At 36.9% G+C, this 19,896-nt stretch overlaps 1 protein-coding gene and 1 long non-coding RNA gene across 6 annotated transcripts in view; one reads left to right on the top strand and one right to left on the bottom strand.

Moving 5' to 3' along the window:
- Nucleotides 1-19,896, top strand: part of SGMS2 (sphingomyelin synthase 2) — an 82,469-nt gene that overhangs the window by 37,448 nt on the left and 25,125 nt on the right. The window lies entirely within an intron of this gene.
- On the bottom strand, nucleotides 8,336-18,361 carry LOC140700119 (uncharacterized). Of its 2 annotated transcripts, XR_012078346.1 has the most exons (4): nucleotides 18,084-18,361; nucleotides 14,140-14,317; nucleotides 10,207-10,321; nucleotides 8,336-8,647 (listed from the first exon to the last, which is right to left on the bottom strand). It is a non-coding gene; the product is annotated as an uncharacterized lncRNA (long non-coding RNA). The 2 variants fall into 2 exon arrangements; XR_012078345.1 differs by lacking the exon at nucleotides 8,336-8,647 and having other exon boundaries at nucleotides 9,864-10,321.

The following is a 19,896-nucleotide window of genomic DNA, read 5'->3' as shown; positions in this document are numbered from 1 at the left end:
AGAGGAGATAGCCTTGGGCAGGCTACAAACTACAGACCCATATAAGAGACTAAAGAAATGGATGGAGCATAAGTAAGGGGAGAAAGCCATGGCATTAAATCCCAATCTGATCCTTTAGGAGTTCTCACTTCCTTTGAATTTAGTTTTTGAAGGAAAGCGGAAGTTAGCAAACTGGGTTGAGATGTTGTTGTGCATCGGGCTAGGGTCACAGCAGTGCCTGGGTGATATTATATGTTACAAGTGTACAATATAGTGATTCATAGTTTTTAAAGGTTTACTCTATTTATAGTCACTGTAAAATATTGGCTACACTCTCTCTGTTGTACAGTATATCCTTGTACCTTATTTTCTGCCCAATAGTTTGTGCCTCCCATTAATTTAGATTCTCAATCTTTCATCAGGAATATATTATCTGATAGAAAACTGTATTAACCATTGTTCATAAAAGCTTACTGAACAAACATAACTTATTTTCAAAAACAGAAGAAGCCATAAATAATGCCTCAAATGATTCACATAAACTTTGATGGAGTTCACTTACTTTGTTTATTTGTTCTAAAAATGTTTGTGGTAGGAATTTGTTAATTAAATTCTAAGACATGATCAGCTGCATTTCCAAAGTTATTTGGGTGTGTGTGTGTGTGTGTGTGTGTGTGTGTTTGATGTCTGAAGGTAAAACTGAAATAGTCTGCTGCCCAGGAAAAAACTCCAGTCTAGGATTGCCAGTCTATTACCAGAGAAATCTAGTCCAATTTGATGCTGTAAATTGTCTGCCTTTAAACATGAATCCTAGAAGAGTAGATAGTTTAACTCTTTAAATCAAGATACCCAATTACAGGTTACTTGGGATATTTTTACTTTTTAATTTTAAATACCTTCGAAAAAGCCTTTTTAAACATAGTTAATACTAATTTGTATTATATTATTACCTAATTTTGAATCTTCACTCACATAATGGTTAGTTGGTATAATGAAGCATAATCCTGATTTGTTTATATCCTTTGGTGTTGGCACCTGAGCTCACTTAATAACTTTCTTAACCATCTCTTGTTATATGGGATATGACCTTCACTTCAACCTTATAAAAGTATTTTCTTCAGTTTTAATATCTTATTTCTTCTCTAATTAACCTGAGATCAGAAGCTCTTTGTTAAGATCTTATTTAATTGGCCTCCATCATGGTAGGAAAGGGGATTCTGCATCAGGCCCCCAAAAATAGTCTTCTCACTCCATTCAGGTGCCTAAATAGTGTATGGAACCTAATGGATGATTCTTCCTTGGATTTATTTCCGTCTTCATGTGGCCTGTTCTCACAATCTGATGTCTAACCACGAGAAATAAAGACAGAAGACAGGCCATTTTTAATTGTAACATGCCAATGGCCAGTCATTTAACATAGTTCCTTATTTGAGAATGTGGGAGAGGTAAGGCTGAAGAAACTGCAGACCACGAGGATTGCTTTAATTCCCATCAAGTGGTAGAGTCTGGTTTAGAACCCCGATCTTAGGATTCTAAAACGTTACCTTGCAGGTTTGACTTGTATTTAATTTGCTTCTGATATTTGCAAGGGCATGTCGTCGGGGCCATGATGTCGAGGAAACTTTTGTTCATTGTTCATTTTGTGAACATTGTTTTAATAAACTCACATGGACCTGTTAACCCATAAATTACCCACATCAAGCTAAATTAAAACACACACAAAAAAACTGTGAAATCTTTGAGGGAGTCGATTTCTCACCCGCAGGGCCCGCCTCATGGTGCTGCTCTGAGCACCAAGAGGAAGCACCTAGAGCCTCTGCTGGCTGGTACCCTCTCTATCAGTACATTATTTCACCCTGCTGCTTTTCTTTCTGTGAGAATGGGATTTTTGTTTGCCTTCTTTAACTGTCTTTGGTGAAATCACTAATACTTCTTTTTATATAATGATATTTTTTATACGTCTGGGAAATCTGAAAAATAATGAGGTTGTATTAAATGAGAACCGAAACCCAAAGTTGCTAAATTACCTACCCAGGATTAGTCACAGCTGGTTTGTGGCCAAATGGAGATAAAGATTCTGGTTTCTTAACTTCTGATCCAGGGCCTTGCCATGACACCAGTAGCTTTTAAACTTTCTTAGCCATTGAACCCATATTTCAGATGAGATTTTGGGTAACCCCTCCAAAAGAGACATCTTTGGTTTGTTTGTTTTTAATGGAGGTACTGGGGATTGAACCAAGGACCTTGTGCTTGCTAAGCATGTGCTCTATCACTGAGCTATACCTCCTCCTCCCTTCCAAAATAGAAAGAAAAGCAGAACTTCTCTAGTTGAAGCAAGAAAGGGGCTGGAGTCGTGTCCGCAAGGTCTCATTGAGACACCGCACTTCTTTCTTCTCAGCATGATTCACAACACAGATCAAGGGTGTGGCCCCTCTCTCATCCCCCAACGTCCTTAGCACAATAGACTAAATCTGATCTAAGCCTACTTTGCTGGAGCTTTTCTGTCCTCTGTATCTAAAAGTGAATACACATGGAAAAGTTGACCCAGTCCAGGAGTCACAGCTGTAAAGGAAATGTCAGGTCTTCCCTGTTGACTCTGAAACATTTTTACTGTGTGTCAAGAGGAAGCAACAGAAGAGATCTGGCTATGAGAGTTTGCTGATCTCCAGCGCTGGTTCTTCTGATTTAGCAGGAGCATGCTATCTTGTTTCTTTTTCTTCGCTGTAAGAATTCAACATGAAGCTGTGTGCTAGTTTGTAGATTTTCCCCCGAAGAATGGTAGAATGACATACTGAATCAGAGCCACCAAAGTATCAAACGCTGGCTGCACCATTTACTAGCTGGTGACCTTGGGCAATTTTACTTAACCTCTCTGTGCTCATCTCTGAAATGTGGGTAATAATCATGTCTACCTCATAGAGTAGTGTTGAAGATTTAATAAGACAAATAAAGCATTTAGAACAGTGGCAATAGTAAATACTATATGAGTGTTAACTTATTCTTAAGTCTAGGCTGTACACATTTAAATCATTAATAGGATGCAGATTCAAAAAACTTTAAACACTTGAATATTCTAATCTAGTGTTGATAACTAAAAATGTATATTTTTTTTCTTGTTAGACTATAGCACAATAATGGTAGATCCCAATTAACTTTGTACGATCATGTGTTGATAAAATTGTAAATACTTTTCAAAAAAAAAAGCTTTTCTAAAGTAACTACAAAGCTCAAAATACAATAATCAATTGGCTTCACAACATAAATTAGATTTGTTAAGGCCCCAGAGAAATGTTCTTTTCTACCTAGTTATTATGAATGGTCTTACTTTTGTAGATGAGGAAAGCTATACACAGTGGCCAACCAGTATTTCCTAGGAAACTTTCTGACAGTTGATCTTTAAACATAGGTTTCTGATTGCACTTTGGTGAAAATCTCTGCAAAGAAATTCTGTCTATTTAGCTGGTTATTTATTGACACACAGTAATGCCCTTGATGAGTGAGTGCGATTTTGTTTTTAAGAGTTGGTGCCACTCTCAGAAGAAAATGAAGAAATTATCTTCTCTAGTAACAGTAGGATTCCAAAACTGGCTTTAGAGTTAGGGTCTTCTTTTGCCCACTAGCTCTTTTGTCCCTGTCGCTACCACACCCAGATACTTGCCAAATATCTAATTCATATTTGAAAGCCTCATGATTATTAATTTATAGTATTTAAATGAGTCTGTGGGTTTTCTTACTATTGAAATCTCTGCACTAGTCTGATTTGCACCTATAGAACACCATTTTTATAAGAGATCTGTATAATAATTGTGCATGAATATATAGTCAAAAAGCAAAGACTGGTGACCATACCATGAAAATGTAGGACACCAGGCACCCCAGAGGGGAAGGGTGGTTTTTAACAAGTTGGAAGTTATAAATTGGCATTTGTTTTTCAATGGGGATTTGGGGAAAGAGGACTCTAGGTTTTGTTACCTCCCCAGGCAGTGGGTGCTGTGTTTGACAATTTGTTTCTGGGTCCAGGAGTTGTAGCAGGAAAGGTTTCTTGGAGAAAGTGACATCTAAGCTGGGACCTGAGCAGAAGAGGCAGGCATGTAAGCAAGAAGGCAGGGGCGAGAGGAGGTTTGGGTTGCTGAAAAACTCTGAAAAGGCCTGATAAGAGCGGAAAATGCATGTGATGGGGACAGAAGTTAAGTAACTATGCCTAGAAGCACAGGATGAAGGGAAAGGGAAAAAAATGAGTCTCCAGTTGAGCCCGGAAGGAAGCCGAGGCCAGATTTCAAAGGTCCTTTTAAGCAGTGTCACCTGTCAGAAGGACACACCATCTGGAGGAAAAACTAAGGTAATTGGGAAAAGGTGATCTGACTGGATATTCGTTACTAAGGAAATAATGTTAATTTTGTTTAGCTGTAATGACATTAGTGTTTTTTATTTTTTTTTAAAGAGTGCCTTGAAGAGGCATACTGAAATATTTACAAGTTTACAAATAAGATGTTTGGGATTGTTTCAGAAAGACTCAGGGTAGAAGACAGATAAAGTAGATTTCCCATGATGATCATTGTAGCTGATGAGATTTGCTGTGCTATTCTCTGTACTTTCAATATAACATTTGAAATTTTCTATTATAAGTTGTTTTTTTTTTTTTTTGTAAGTCAAAATAACCAATGGACTTATGGCCACAGAGAGCCATTTAGGGGCTTTAGAAGCAGCAGCCAGTAAAAAACAAGTTTCTTCTGTATAGCACAGGGAACTACATTCAATATCTTGTAATAACCTTTAATGAAAAAGAATATGAAAACAAATATATGTATGTATATGCATGACTGGGACAAGAAGCCAGTAGAGCAAGAAATGGACCAGGAACAAAACCAGAGCGGGAGGGAATGCTGCATTAAGTACTTGATCATCAGTCCTTTCCCCCCAGTGGTTGTGGTGCTTCAGTTTCTCCTTGTGCAAGATTATTCATAACTTCATGTCTTCTTAGTGACCTGTTCTGTATTATTCATTTCCTCATAATTTAGCTTTGTATTCAGTAGTACAAAATACTAGAGTATCCCATATTCCTAGGACTGCATAAACTTTCTTTTTAGTAAAAAAATAAATAAATTTTTTGTATCTTTTTGGTGGATGGATTTAATCCGTTAAAAATCTGTTGTGGCTACTGACATGTTTGGATTAAGTCATGCCCTCTGTAAGGAAGGGTGTTTGTGAGCTAGAGAAAGCAGAGTTACATAGATAGATGGAGAATTAAATTGGAAGGACTTGGGGTGATTGTCAAGAAAGCAGAGGAGGGACTTTGAAGCTGAGATAATAGCTAAGATTTTATTTACCCTCTAAATAACCCCCATTGCATACAATGGAATTCACTCATTTCATTTAAAGATACTGCCCATCAGCCCATCATCCTTTCTGACATTCGTAAGATGTGCCTCTGAAGTACAGAGACATATTAACCAGAATGTCATTTTTGGTCTTGTCAGTACAAGCTTTGGAAATGGGCTCACAATATTCTGATATCTTTAATACTGCAGATTATGCTACAGGAGATGTTAGAAGAAAAAAAAAACAAATCAAAAACAAAAAACTTCTGGGCTGTAAATTTTATTTAAACTTCTTGGAAAATGCAGGGTTTTTTTTTTTTTTTCTTAATACACGTTTTTGATAGCATGTTTTGGAAAAAAAAGTTTCAAGTGAATATTTCTGGTCAAATACTTTTTTTTTAAATGTAGTAAAATCAATGAAAATTACATTTAATGGAAATAAGATTAAATATGGAATTACATCTTTTAGCTTCCTGATGCTAATTGAACATTGAGAGTTTATAGCATTTCTTGACTACCTCTTGGCTAGATGTTCAGGTTTGGAGACAGTGGTTTTAATCATCCTGTGTTTTTCTAAACCTGCTTCACTCTGTAGAAAACAGTTTCTGACCATAGTTTACTCCCAAGAATAGACCAGTGCTAAACTGAATAGAGTAACTACTTCACTGATGTTCTATTCATTACTGATTTGTGGAGCTTGGCATTTTACAAGTCTATTAAAAAAGACTATTCTACTTTTTTAAAATTTTGTTTTCAGTTTTCATCTGTATACCCTAGACTTTTAAAATTCCCAAGATATATAGTATGTGTGTATCCTCCATTGTATGTTCATTATTTGAATTTTCTTTTCACTTTTACATCTATGTAGTATAGTTTTACTAAACTTCAAATGTTATTTCTTCTTGAATTTATAAAAGTTGTTTTTATTGCTCTTTGGTCTTTTTAAATGGCTTCTGGGTGGATGGGAAGGGGTGGGAGTTACTTAATCAAAAAACCTCTCCAGGATAGGCGCCTTTTCTTCTGCTACCCTCCTGAGCCCTTAGAGCTGGATTCCACGCGGAACGGGATGCCAGAAATCATCTCCGTTCTGCCTGGCCGGCCATTCACTTGCCTCACCCTCCAGGCAGTGAGTCCAGCAGTTATTATATGTCTAGCCCTGGAGTATTGCTTATCTTGGGTTTGGTCGCTCTGTTTCATTAAACTCAGGGTATAGCTTTTGCAGTTTTCTGTATGTCTATTTTCTATCCTACCTATTTAACATAAAATAATACAACTTCTGCGTCAAAAGTCAAGTTGAATACTGAATCCTTATTAGACATTTGATAGCTTTAACTCTTCTGCCCCCACACAATACCTGTTTTTATTCTTCCTGTGTTTATAATATTGTGTCTTTAACCTTTTCTTAAAAGCTTCATGTGGGTTAAACATTTCTTAGAAGACTGTACTGGGGTGATCAATTTTTAAAAAGTCCATTATGGCCAGTATAATCAGAATGCTGTACACGTACACACGTTAATCGATTAGAAATGGAAAAGAACTCAAAGGCAAAAATCCACAGTTAAGCTGTGGGAGCATTTTTAGTGGGATCCAGTTTTAGTTTAAAAGAAGTTATATTTGCGCAGGTTTCTGGAAGCTATTTACTGTGATTCAGTCTCGGCAGGTGGGAACATAGATGTTCTTGATATTCTCTTGCCTTGATGGTGTACTGATTTTTTTTCTGATAATGAGATTTCATTTAAAAATTTTAAAGTGTTGCCTCATAAGCCTGGCGATCCTAGTTTGAATAGCCCTCCTGCTTGATCTTCCTTCATTGCACTGTAAGTCTTTTTCTTGTTGTAGTAGGACACCAGCAGTATGTAAACCCCATGAGAGAAGGGACTTTCTATGTACTCACTAAATATTGTTGAATCAATAATTATCTTTGCTTTTAGGCTGCTTATTTATTTTTTCAGTACAAAAAGGTAAAAAGTGGAGCAAATGATCCATCTAATATCACTTTTCCAGGAACCATGTTTATTTATTTATATATAGCCCAATTTTCTCCCACACTAAAGAATTGTGCTACATACACCGTTTTGTAACTTCTTCGCCTAACATTGTATGATAGTATGATGGTATTTTATTGTACAGATAATATTTATAATGTAACTAGTCCCATCTTGATGGACAGTGTGGTTTCAGTCTTATAGGTCCAGAATCACTTACCTGCAATTTCAAAACCTAAACTTCTAAAAATAAAAGGCCCTTTGTCCTTCCTTCCCCCATCCCTCCATCCCTCCTCTAATTCTTGGTGTCAGAAACTGGTTGAACTGACCAAAAGTTTTTTATAGTTTTTATTCACCCAACTTAGTGTGAATATATCTACACCTCATTCAGAGATATTAATATTTGAATATCTGATGTTTCCCAGATCCGTCAAGGTGGTAGTGGTGAGTTCTGCGACCTAATATAGTTTTTTGAAATCTAAAGTTCTGAATTGTAAAATGTATCTGTTGCCAAAAGATTCTGATGATTGTATTTGGAAAATAATCCACAGGTACTTATCCAAGTATCTTTAGTAAATCCCTAGTAGTAATTCACAGTGGGTAACATATAGTTTTTGAAATTAGGGAGAAAAATACTAATATAAAAAAATTTTAAGAGGATATGGAACCAGAATTTTGGAGTACCTGGGATTGTTATTTGGTAATGTTTTTATGGATTTTTGCAAGATTAATTAGTGTTTAATTAGTGTTTCCAATAGTTCTTTCCACTTAAATAATTTTTATATATAGTGTATATATACTCCTTTAAAGCTATAATTTATTTAACTGATCATTTGGTGATTTTAGGTTATTTCTGCCATCTTGGTTGCCACAGAGTACAGAGGACAGAAACTCTCAGCTGATAATGAGTACAATAAAACAAATATATATGAAATATCCAGAAAAAATGTTTTTGAAAATGCGTAAATACACAAGCCTACTAAAACATCCACGGTGCATGAAAATTACCTATATTCACGAAAGAGGACTTGCAGATTCGCATTTTTGTTTGTTTGTGGTTGTCTTTTTTTTTTTTCTTTATTTTTTCCTTCCCTTAAAGGAGGCACTGGAGATTGAACCCAGGACTTCGTGCACACTAAGTGCATGCTCTACCACTGAGTTATATCCCCCACCCCACGGATTTGCATTTTTGACTGAATTGTCTTCTCCATCTAAATCAGATCTGGCCTCATTCTCTTCTCTTTAGCAGCTGGTTTTGCCCAAGGGAAACAGCATCAAATAAGTGGTTTCTTTTTGTGAAATAATGAGTGACATCCATTATGTGGCAATTTATAAAGCAGTCTTCATCCTTCTTGCAAATAAACCCTGCAGAAGACATCACACCTTATACAACAAAGTCTCCTTTTGAAAGTTGACACTATGTAAAGACTAATTTAATTGTCTCTGTACTTGAAGTTAGGGCTGTACTGTCCAAATAGTTACCCGTTTTACCAGGCTTTCTCAAAAGCAGCAATAATGCAGACTTATCCAAAACACAACATTCTAGACATACATTTTTTTTATTGCAGTTAATGGAGGCTGAGTGGAGACATGAAATAAACAGATTTCTGTTGATAAATGCTTCTTGTGAAATAAAGCAACAACTATACATGGTTTCCAATACTTTTAGCTATAAAATAACACACTTGTAATGAAAATATTTTTAAATGCAGACTGTATACAATGTAGGAAGGAAAAAAATCTCATACTCCTACCACTTGAACAACTATTCTTAATATGTTAGTGTACTTGTGCCCTGGCTTTTCTGTACATGCATTTTTTACATACTTGAAGTTGTTCAAAACAAAATACCTTTTTAAGAACAGAAGCACATTTTCCCTATTAACTCTGTCAATACTTTCATAGTTAAAATAATCATTAGGATTTTCCTGATTGTCAGGATGATTAATGTGGAAAATCAGAAAATACAATCCAGAATAAAGAAAACAATTTAAATCACTCATAAATGCAAGCAGTGTTAATATTTGGTTTACTTTCTTCAGAGTTTAAAAAATATATGTGTGAAGATCTTTACATTGCTGAAATCATACTGTAATTTCCTCACCATTAAAATCTTAAACATAATTTTTATAAACTATTTGAAAATACAATTGTATCTAGATATATGGGTGAATACTTTTATTGCAGAAAATTTGAAAAAAATAGGAAAGTACCAAAGAAAACAAAAATAATTGGTAAATCCCACCACCAGCATTAACACCTTATATTCTTGTTGGTGTATTTATTAACTTTTTTTTAAAATTTCATACATGTGCATTTTTGAACAGTAAATGCTATTTTTTAAACAGTAAGTTCAATGTATTTCATGGATGCTTCAAAATGTCTACTATAGACATTTAGATTGTTTTAATGTTTCACCAAATATATATTTGGATAATGTTTTTTCTGTATTTAAAATTTGTTCCAAAATAAATTCTCAATAGTAAACTTAATATGTCAAGAAGCATAAGCATTTTTAAAGCTCATCATGTGTTTAAAAAGAGATTTTCCAAAAAAATTATAACAATTTATGATCCTACCAGCAATTCATCATAGGTTTTATGCATCTTTCTGATTACAGCTTAAATTACATTCTGATGGGCTTTGTTTCACGGTAAAACTTTCCAGTGTTCTTATCCATGAGTTACAATAGGGTAGGAGCTTGCTTATGTAATTTGTCAGTGAGACATTCTGTAGGAAGTTTTTGTTATTAGTAATTAGGAGGCATTTAGTCACAGGAACCCTTTTACTTAGGATTTGTCAGAGGAGGTGCAGGGGAAATCAGCTCCAAGTAGAAAGTAAGGAAATGAGTTCTGGCTATGAGACGGAGCCACAGCAACTTTATGCTCTACTTCTGTTTCCTTTCCAGTCCATTCTTCACTCACCACATAGGTATCCCACCAAAAATCATTCTCTATTTCCTCCTGCCTCTTTCCAGGTTCTCCCAGTGCTTTTAATGGTGGACTTCAGGGGTTCGGTTCGTGAAATGATCTGCCCTTACTGCAAAGAACATGAAAATGAAAAGCTGACTTAATGTGCAAAGAAAGATGAGCTCCACATGAAAGCCTTGATTAAATAATCATAATTATAATGCATTTTATATATTTATATGGAATCTATTTATATTTTTTATAATTATGATACATTATGTTTTTGTCTATTTACATGTAATGGGTAGTAACCATTTCTGCTAAATAGACTATCTGACTTTCATGTGCTAAATTAATTTTAATTGTGGTTGTGTTTACTAGTGCTAAGGTAGAAATGTTTCAGTAAAGGTAGACTCTCAAAACTATGTTGTTGTGTAACAGCTCCAACCCCCAGTCCCTACCATAGTTTTGGTTCTCCATCCAAATCCTTGGGGGTCCCCTGGTTTTGATTCTGATGACAAGGATTGGTGCTCACCTCCAGTGCCTCTCTGTACTTCCCAAGCTCTAAGTGCCCTTGCACAGAACGTGTCTTCCTTTGGGCCCTATGAGCCATTTACGTGCAGCAGTAGTATCTGTTCTTTCCCATATATTCTTTCTCTTTAAGGGTTTCTTATAAAAACCCTGACTCTTGTTCTGTTATGTCTTTTCTTTCCCAACTCTTCTCTCTCTTTTTCTAATTATCTCCTGGAGGGACAACATAGGTGTATTGGAATTAAGTTCCTCATGTTATGGTATTCGTAAAAGAAATACAAAATAGAAGCTGGGTATCCTGTTCTAGATTTTTGCTTAGGGGGAATGGGCAGTTGGCTAAGGGTCACTAGGAAATTAACAGTGTGCAAATAGTCACTCTAAAGTCTGTTATACCAACAGCCACCTCCGCTTTGCAGCGGAGTGTTCAGGCTCCATCCTTCACGTTGAGTAGAGCAGGCAACAAAAGACACATTTGTTTATCAGAAACCTTGCTTTGCAACTTTGTGAACCAGCACAGTTGGTCACAAAAGGAAATAAAATTCTTGAGTGAGCTGTTCTCCTTGTTTGGAGAGAGAAATGCGTCAAAACATTTTGACACAGCTGAGGGTTGCTGGAGCGTTTGCTCTTGCTGAAGACATTGGAGTTTAGTTCTCATTTTCCCTAGCAGACCATATGTCTGTTGACTATTATTCTGAATATCCAGATATTCACTAATATTTCCTAAAATAATATTTAAATACTGTGGTATATAAACCAAATTTCTTTATTTCCTTCAAATGAATTTTTAACATACAAACTTTCTGGCGAGATCATAGAAAAGGACAATTTGTGACAGTTTTCTTCTTTTCCTTAATTTATTAGGATAAGTGAAAATTCAGTAGATAAATATTTCATAGGTCTGTTTCAAGTAGCAATATAACACACTTGCATTCCTTAAAATTGTTAAAATGGCATTCTGTTAGGCTCAAGAATTTGATCTTTTCAGTTGCCTTTTGCTGCCTCTCCTCTACGTGTGTCATTCCTTGTGTTGGAGTTATTTGCAGAAACCAAAGCCCAGATTGGAAGCATTGGTCAAATAAGTGCCTTTGAGAAAGAAAGAATTTATTTAAATACAACACAGAAGTTTAAGTTCTGGGAGAAAGTAGAGCCAAATATAGTGACCTTAATGGCTTTGGGGAAGTTATTGCTTTTTATAGCCTCATAACATTCGAAAGCCATAGCTTATTCAGCCAGTCATGCAGAAGAACCTTTCTGTGGCTGGCATAAGAGAATGAAAAAGGGAGGCTTTTTACAGACCTCTCTAGGTCTTCTATGCTTGCTTTCCTTTCCAATTTTTTCCCTTTCCTTATATGAAACCGTGCTCTGCCTTGAAGATGCCAGCTGGGCTGCAGCACAGGACTTTAAGATGCAAAGAGTTGTCCAGCCTTCCTGCTCCCCACTTGCCTTTCCCCTCTACCCGAGCCTGGAGAACACCATACCTAAACTGCAACTAGCAGATGGGACTAACCTGTGATGGTGCAATTTCTAGAACCTTCCTTCTTAAGTTTTCAGTGTTTAATTCTTGCTAACAGGAAATGCTCCCCTTAATCTCTTAGGCTGAATTGAGCTATTTCTTGAATGTGTTTTGTTGGCATGGAGTACTAAGCAGAAATATAACAAGTAACCCATTGTATTTTAAATACATACCAGAATGTCTAATTCTAGATTTTAGAATTCTACAAGGAAACTGTATCAAAGTGTACTTAGGTGTCATTTCGACAGCAGCACTGGGGAGTGAGTAAACTTCCTGTTCTTAGGCCTGCCTCTGCTTCTGACTATGAAATGGACTGACCACAAGACCTGGGTTCCGTGTTTCTCATTCAGTGTTTCTCCTAGAGTCTCGCCTTTGCCTCCACACTACAGCAGGATTATTTAACTCCTTCTACAGATTCTTGCTTAAAGGTGATTTCACTCAAATCTCAAAAGAAAGCGTTAATATTCTCTTCTAATGCACTAGTAAACAGCAGAGTTTCAAGATGTCGTTTTTTAAGGTCGCCTGCTTACAGTATTCTATGCAAACTTTTGAAATTGTATAAAATATACATAGGGTTTGGTCACCATGTGGTAGAGGGAGAAATCAGTAGGTGTATTTTTAAATAATCTGAAGGGCGTGTAGTACAGGAGCTTGATTAAAGTAAATAATTATTAAATTTAAAAAAAGTTCTTTTTTCCCTCTCATTTCTTCTCATGGTTTTCCTGTAATAAGATATCATGCTTCCAAATCTAGAAAACATTTTGTTGTTGATGAAGAACAACACTGTTGACTTTGTAATCTACTTATTTACTTAGAATGAGATCTTTAATATAGTTTAGAAAATGTTGTGTGCTTTGGAGATACAATATTAAGCTATTAGACCCCATTTCTGTTTTTCTCTTGTTCTTAGACAATCCACTGTTAGGAGAAAGTGTAGGCTCCACTATCAGACTTAAATATCTTTTAATAATTTACTAAACAGAGTGGGTTTTATTTTTTAAATTATTGTTTTCAGAAACCTCTCACTTCAGTAAGTAATCTGTGCAGACTCCTATTACAGAGTAAGATATTAAAACCTGTGGGAATGAGTTTCTAGGTATTTAAATCTTTAGGGTATATAAGGAAAGCTAGGAATGGAGAAGCAGATAATTATCACTGTTGTTCCGTTAGGCTGTTAGAGTTAACCTTTCTGATAAAGCCCCCTGGGTGTTTCTGCTAAACAGGTGCTGGCGGGTTTTGTTTGACCATTAAACACGGAGCAGGTCGTGCCACTTAATGCTTGATGATTCTCTGACCAAACACCTGTCCTGCAGGGCTTCTCGTGAATTAACAGAATTACAGTTCAGGTGGTTAAAAGTACAAATGTCTGTTTGAATTATCGAGGACTTCTTTTGCTCGGCTGCTAAAGTAGAAATAAGCTTTTTAACACAAACACCTTTTTCTCTGAGGTCACAGGTTTATCATACTTCCCTGGCTGTAAATTCATAAAGGAGCGGGAAGGAGAAAATTCCAGTCTTGTTCTTTCCTCTCAATGCTGAAAACACCTAGATGAAGGAGGAGGGAACCACCAGGAAAGCCCAGCCACCTCCACCCTCTGGAAATTCTCTAAGCTCCGAGATGTATCAGGAATGGAGGTGGGGAAAGGGGTTTGGGGGAAGCGTAACCCAGTATCTGAGGAAAAGTGCGTGATGTTCCCCCGCTCTACTCCGTAACTCTGAGAACCTCTGATGTAGAATATATCCCAAAGAAATGTAAAGAATTGTTTTAAATATTCCCTCATCTTTGACCTTATTTTACAGCCCTCTTCCATTTTTAGAGTCCCTATCTTCAGGGTCCCATCTGTCTGTCTGTCTGTCTTCTTGTCTAGTCTATCCATCAACCCACTCATTCATGTATTTACTCACTTGTTCATCCATTCCCCTTAACACACGTTCCACATCGCACCAGGGATCGTTAACTTGTCTTTCCCTGTGACTCCTTTCCTCTTTAAGATTCCTCTCCTCCTGCTGGAAAAGCTTTTGTCCTTTGACCCCAGGGCTGCAGTTTTTACCTTCCAAAATATACTGGAATCAGATCTGAATTCTACAGCCACCAATAAAAAGGAAGAACAGTTAGGAAATCGAAGCCAACATTTAAAACATCCTGTGAAACATTTTGCACATCACATTTTAGTAACAGTGCTTTATTCTATCAAACAGTTAAGTCAGAAACAGTGGATACAGGCTGAGCGCTATTCCACCCTCTCAGGCGGCCCTATGGACTGCAGATTATCTTTTCTTGTGAAATACTCGCAGTCACACAATTTATTGTTTTTCATATTTGCACAGCCAATATTTGCCCTGTGTAAATAAGTATTCAGTTCAACAAGTACTGAATTGTCTGCTTCACCAGTTAAAGCGATCAAATTTTTTTTTAGTGAGAAAGAAAACAGACCATCCTTTTCCCCTCATAATCCAACTTGTAGTAAATTTTGATGAATTCTATTACAAAATTCATCTGTTTTTTGTCACTTCATATTATTTAGTTACAAGTTTATTTTTGGAGCACAGTTTACACAAATTTTGTTAAACAGTTTGCATTTTATTGGCTGGTTCTTGATCCTGTCTGTAGAAAACTTAAAAATGTGTGTTATTTCAGAATCACTCCTAAAGAAGTGCTTAGCTAGTAAGTACAACACTTTAAAGGGATAAGTGAGCCTGGGATATAATAACAGAACATGGGTTAGTTCTTGGTTTTCTAATTCTTTAGAAACTATGTCTCTTGATGGGCTATAGCTTTAAAAAAAAAAGCTTAATGGAGTTACAACTTACATCCTATAAAATTCAGGTGTTTTAAGGATAGGTAAGTGGTTTTTAATAAATTTACAGAATTTTGCAACCATCATCCTGGTCTACTTTTACAACATTTCCATTACCCCAGAAAGAAACTTTAGTTTATTTGCAGTCACTCTCCATTCCCACTGGCAACCACTGTTGATAGGCTGTGTCTTTCTCTTATGACAACTGGATATGGAACTAAAGTTGTCCAATCTGCCTTAGCATGGGATAGTAAGTTAGTACCAGAAATCAAAACATCTGTTCTCTACCCAAGCGTCTCTCAGCCAAAGTTCAGGATTAGTTATTGATAGCTGCTTTTTCAATTCTATCTTAAATAAAAGAAAAAAAATTTTCCCCTGTTCATTCTCAGAGTAGTGTCACAAAGCTAACTGACAACCCACCCATTTCCCTAATTTAAATCTATCATACTTATACAGCTGTGGGGCCTAGAGCCAGATGTGGGACCTATGATGGTCTGGCAAGGACTCTTTTCCATGTTACTTTTGTTGGGAAAGTATTTCACAAATATGCATGATAATTTTTTAGTAAACAGTGGATCTTCTTTTCAGTTTTCAAAAAGTTTTAGTAAAAATATTTAACCAATTTTATGGGTGTTTCTGAAATAGAATGCCATGACTCACAAGGCACCCTTGTTTCTGTAAGCATGCTAATGCCTATCCATTTTAGGTAGGAAGACTTTTACAAGTAAGGTGAGCTCTAAGACTGTTAATAAAGAAAAGCTCAGATGTCTTGGTCTCTGAAAAAAACTTTTTTAGACATGAAATTCCTTAACTAAACTGGATCCTGTTAACATAGCAATATACTTATATTATAAATTTAATATGGTGCTTTATTAATTACAATAACTATAATTAAATGGCAGATATGGGGAACAAGGAAATACTTAACAGGCTCTTTCCCTGTTCTCCCCACCACGAGAGGAGAATTATATATTGATTTTTTTCCTAAGTTTATACACTTGCAAAATTATGAAGATTTAAAATATGTATCTCTCTTTTTAAAAGAGAATTTGTCCCTTTATCTTCTTCACTGCTGACCTGCTTTTTCACTGCTTTTTCTCTGCTGGCCTCTAATACATAATAGCACTAGAGATGGTGGTGTGGAATTAAGAACAGGGTCTCCTCAGGTCAAATTCCTGGTTCAAATCTAAGCTCTGCCAGTTCCTACCTGTCTGACCTTAGGCATATCACTTTATCTCAGTTTCTTTTCTTTAAAATCTTTTCAAGCATTGTTACAGGATTAATTAGATAATACACAGGGCACAGTACCTGGCACCTAGGTTAACATTTAATGAGAACGATGATATTGTGGCTATTTTTATTGTACAGCTTGACTTTCTAATGGCTTTTGGTGGCAACTGGGTTTTCTTTTTTAAGGACTGAGAAAGCCTTGATGTCTGTTAAGAAACTCATCAGCTCTTTTGTTTCCATTGATATTCAATTCCGTTTCAGGACCTAGTTTTTCTTAAGCCTTTAAATAATGTGTAAATCTCTTTGATTCATCATTTGCAGTTTGTAAATGTTAGCAACATATTTTCTTCGATCAATGTTTAACCTCTGTTTTCAACAATTATATCTTTTTAAAGATTAAAACTCACATATAAACTCAGATAAGTTTCCTTAATTTTTAAACTATGTTTACACATTTAATACATCTTATCTTCTTAACGTCTCCAAATGCACAACCAGGGCAATACCGACATTTAGCAAGCCAAGCATTTCCAAGGCCATCAACAGGAGCCCATGTCTGTGCTGAGTCTCCTCTGCAGGATGCTGTCTGTGAGCCTCAGGTCAGAACTGCTGGGGGAGACCTGGGAGTTGGCCACTTCCTGGAGCCTAGAATCGGTCACGTGGTCCCTTTACTATTTTTGATAAACCATAATCTCAGATATGAATTACTGAGGTTCTTCTTCTCCTGTTCAGATCTAAGTTTTACTTAAAATCAGTTACTGCGCCTTTGTACTATTAATGTACTTGTCTCACAGTTTTGTAGTTACTGTATCAAAATACAGTATTTTACAATATTAAGATGGCTGTAATTTATTTAATCCCCCTGTTGTTGGATATCAAGCTATTTCTAATTTTTTCCTGTAAATAGCTGTGTTGAAAACCATACTTGTGGAGATACTTTGCATACATCCTTATTTCTTTGGGGTAAATTCCCAAAACAGAATAACTGGGTACTATTATACCAATATTAGTTACCTGCTATAGTCTAATACCTGCTGGTACAACCCTTCTACTGCTGCTCTCATTTCCACTCCCTGATGAACTTTAGAATCATTCTGCCAAATTACGGAAAAAATACTGTTGGGATTATTAGGAAAAAATGACCAATGTTGTATATTAATACATTCAGGTTGAACCCTTTATAGTATGATAGAGGTGATAGAAATAAAACATAGACGCAAAATTATGTATTTTCTTGTAATTTGACAGAAAGATTCTGAAGTTCCTTTAGGGATGAAAAGATGGAGGACTTTTTTCACAATAGATATCAGAACACATCTTACACAGCTAAAATTGTGATATGGCATTGAAAGAGCATAGCCCTATATTTCTGCTCCTATTGTTGAACAATTTCTCTCCCCAAAATCAAACGGGTACTGAGTTTTATCAAATGTCCCTTTGACCTCACTCAAGACGATCATATCTTTTCTTTTTACATCTGTTTGTATTTGATTACAATTATTTTCTAATTTGAAACCTTCCTTGCATTTCTGGAGTAAATCATACTTAGTTCTTAAAAAAAAAAGGAAAGAGACCTAGCAAACACTGTACTAAAAGTTTCAGAGTTTTTCACTTGCCTTTAAAAGGGGGATTAGTCTATAGAGATGTTAAAGTTCTAAAATATTTTCGAGACCAACTTCCAGTGTTTTGCAATTGTAAGAGGACTTGGAAAGCTTTTCATCTGCTTTGTCCCCTGGTGTAGTACCCTAAACAGATGATCTAATGGGGTTGCCATCCATCAAGAGGAACTACTGTGGCTTTTGTCACTTTCCAGATACTTACTGGTAGGAAAGTATCACCATAGGAATGAGTGTGTTGTAATCATCTTCTTGATGACAGACATTGCGTCCCAGGTTTGGTTGACACGTGATGAAGGTGCTTTGTATATTTAATCTTCTTAATGAAACCCCATGGAAGGTATCAGTCCCGACACTAATGACGATAAATGGGCTTTGCACTCTCAGAGTGCTCTTACTCCCAGGAGCTCAGCGCTCCTCACGATTAATTATTTCAGTCATTCTCCTTGTTGTCCCAGGAGGTGGGGGGCTGAATGCGTCCTCTTAAAAATAAAAGTAACTCTTTTCTTCTGTTCTACATTCTACATTCTAGAACTAGGTAGCTACCTTATAAAGGCCATCTGTATGTCCGCTGGTGGACCTCAGTCTCAAAATCACAAGTTTCTTTCACATACGAGTACCAGGCTCACAGCAAATGTGGAGTAGTAAAGCTGGAGGGAATTTGGATGACAGTTTGGCACGATGCTATGAGTGGTGTAGCCTGAAGTTGGTAAAAAAGAGACAGGCAGTGGCTGAGTTAGCGCTGGGAACCTCCATTAGAAGTAGTAATCCATGGCACTGAGGGTTGGTTTTGGAGGTATCTTACTGAGGCACCTCTTAATTATACTTACTCTTCCTCCAGCATTGTGCTAGGCGACTGCAGGGCATCACTGTCAGCCCTGTTTTACAGAGAGGGGCACTGGTCCTTTCTCACCCTGCTCTAATGTGTTAGCACCTGGGGGCTTTTCACAGGGACAAGAGAAAGGTCAGATGTCTGAAATTTTCAGTAATACCTCTTCAGCGGTCCTCATCCTCCAGTGACCCTCTGTTTCTCGCCAAGATAACTTTCCTCTTGCTTTCACTTCAGTACCCACTTGATTCTGGGGAGAGAAAGTATTCAATAGCAGGAACAGGGGTCTATATATAGCTTTGCTCTTCCATGCCAGTATGACAGTCTGAGCTGTCCGCTCTCTGCAGACACACCTGGTCAGGGGAGCAGGGATCCAGCTAAAGCTGCATTGTAGTCTGGTGACCACCTCATCCTTCGTCCTTATACAATAGCCAGTCAGTCTTCAAAGTTTTGTCATTTTAGTTCTGTCTCTTCAGTTAGACTGCAAACTCTGTGGGTGAATGTTCAGGTTGATTTTTTTTCTTTTAAACTCCATTAAATTGCCCCTACATGTATCTCAGCACCGGGACATTTGGGTCCACAATAAACACTTGTGGTTGAGCTCTTTGCCATCCACAACTGTCACCAAATACTGCCTGTACATACTGACTGCCATTTTAACTTTTCTTTCCCCTCTCTTCATCGTTAAATAGAGGCTTAGCTGTCACCACTTTGAGTTTTTATTCCTCCCTGTTTTCCTTTCCTGAAGTTCCCCTGAAAGGGAGTTCTTTAAGATGCAAAGGATTGTGCTTAACTTGTGCAGTGAACTCTGGGTGGGGACTAATTACGAGGTTGGAAAACCCCTTCAGGTGGCTGGGTTCTGGGGCATGACTAAAATGCGGCTTTCCTAAATTGAGAACAGCTGGGCTGTGTGGCTAGCGCGTATAAAAGAGGTGGCACTGGTGCTCTGTGTTGTGGAGACGTCGTGGCTCTTTGGAGCCTGTGGAGCCTCAGCAGAGAGCACCTTTCATCACTGGTGTCGTGACGGGTAAGTGCCTGGAGCTGGCCCTCTGGGTGCCCGTTTCTGTTGTTCCGTAGACATTGTGGTGACCTCATCAAAATGTTGTTAGTTAATAATTTATTGTATTAGTTCTAGTAAGTTTTATTTTATCCTTCCAGTTACAAGTAGAATTTGCTCCCTAAATCCATA

This window comes from Vicugna pacos, chromosome 2, assembly GCF_048564905.1.
Source record: "Vicugna pacos chromosome 2, VicPac4, whole genome shotgun sequence".
NCBI classification, from domain to species: Eukaryota; Metazoa; Chordata; class Mammalia; order Artiodactyla; family Camelidae; genus Vicugna; species Vicugna pacos.
The sequence above is the reverse complement of the archived record's forward strand: the minus strand, read 5'-3'. Positions and strand labels throughout refer to the sequence as shown.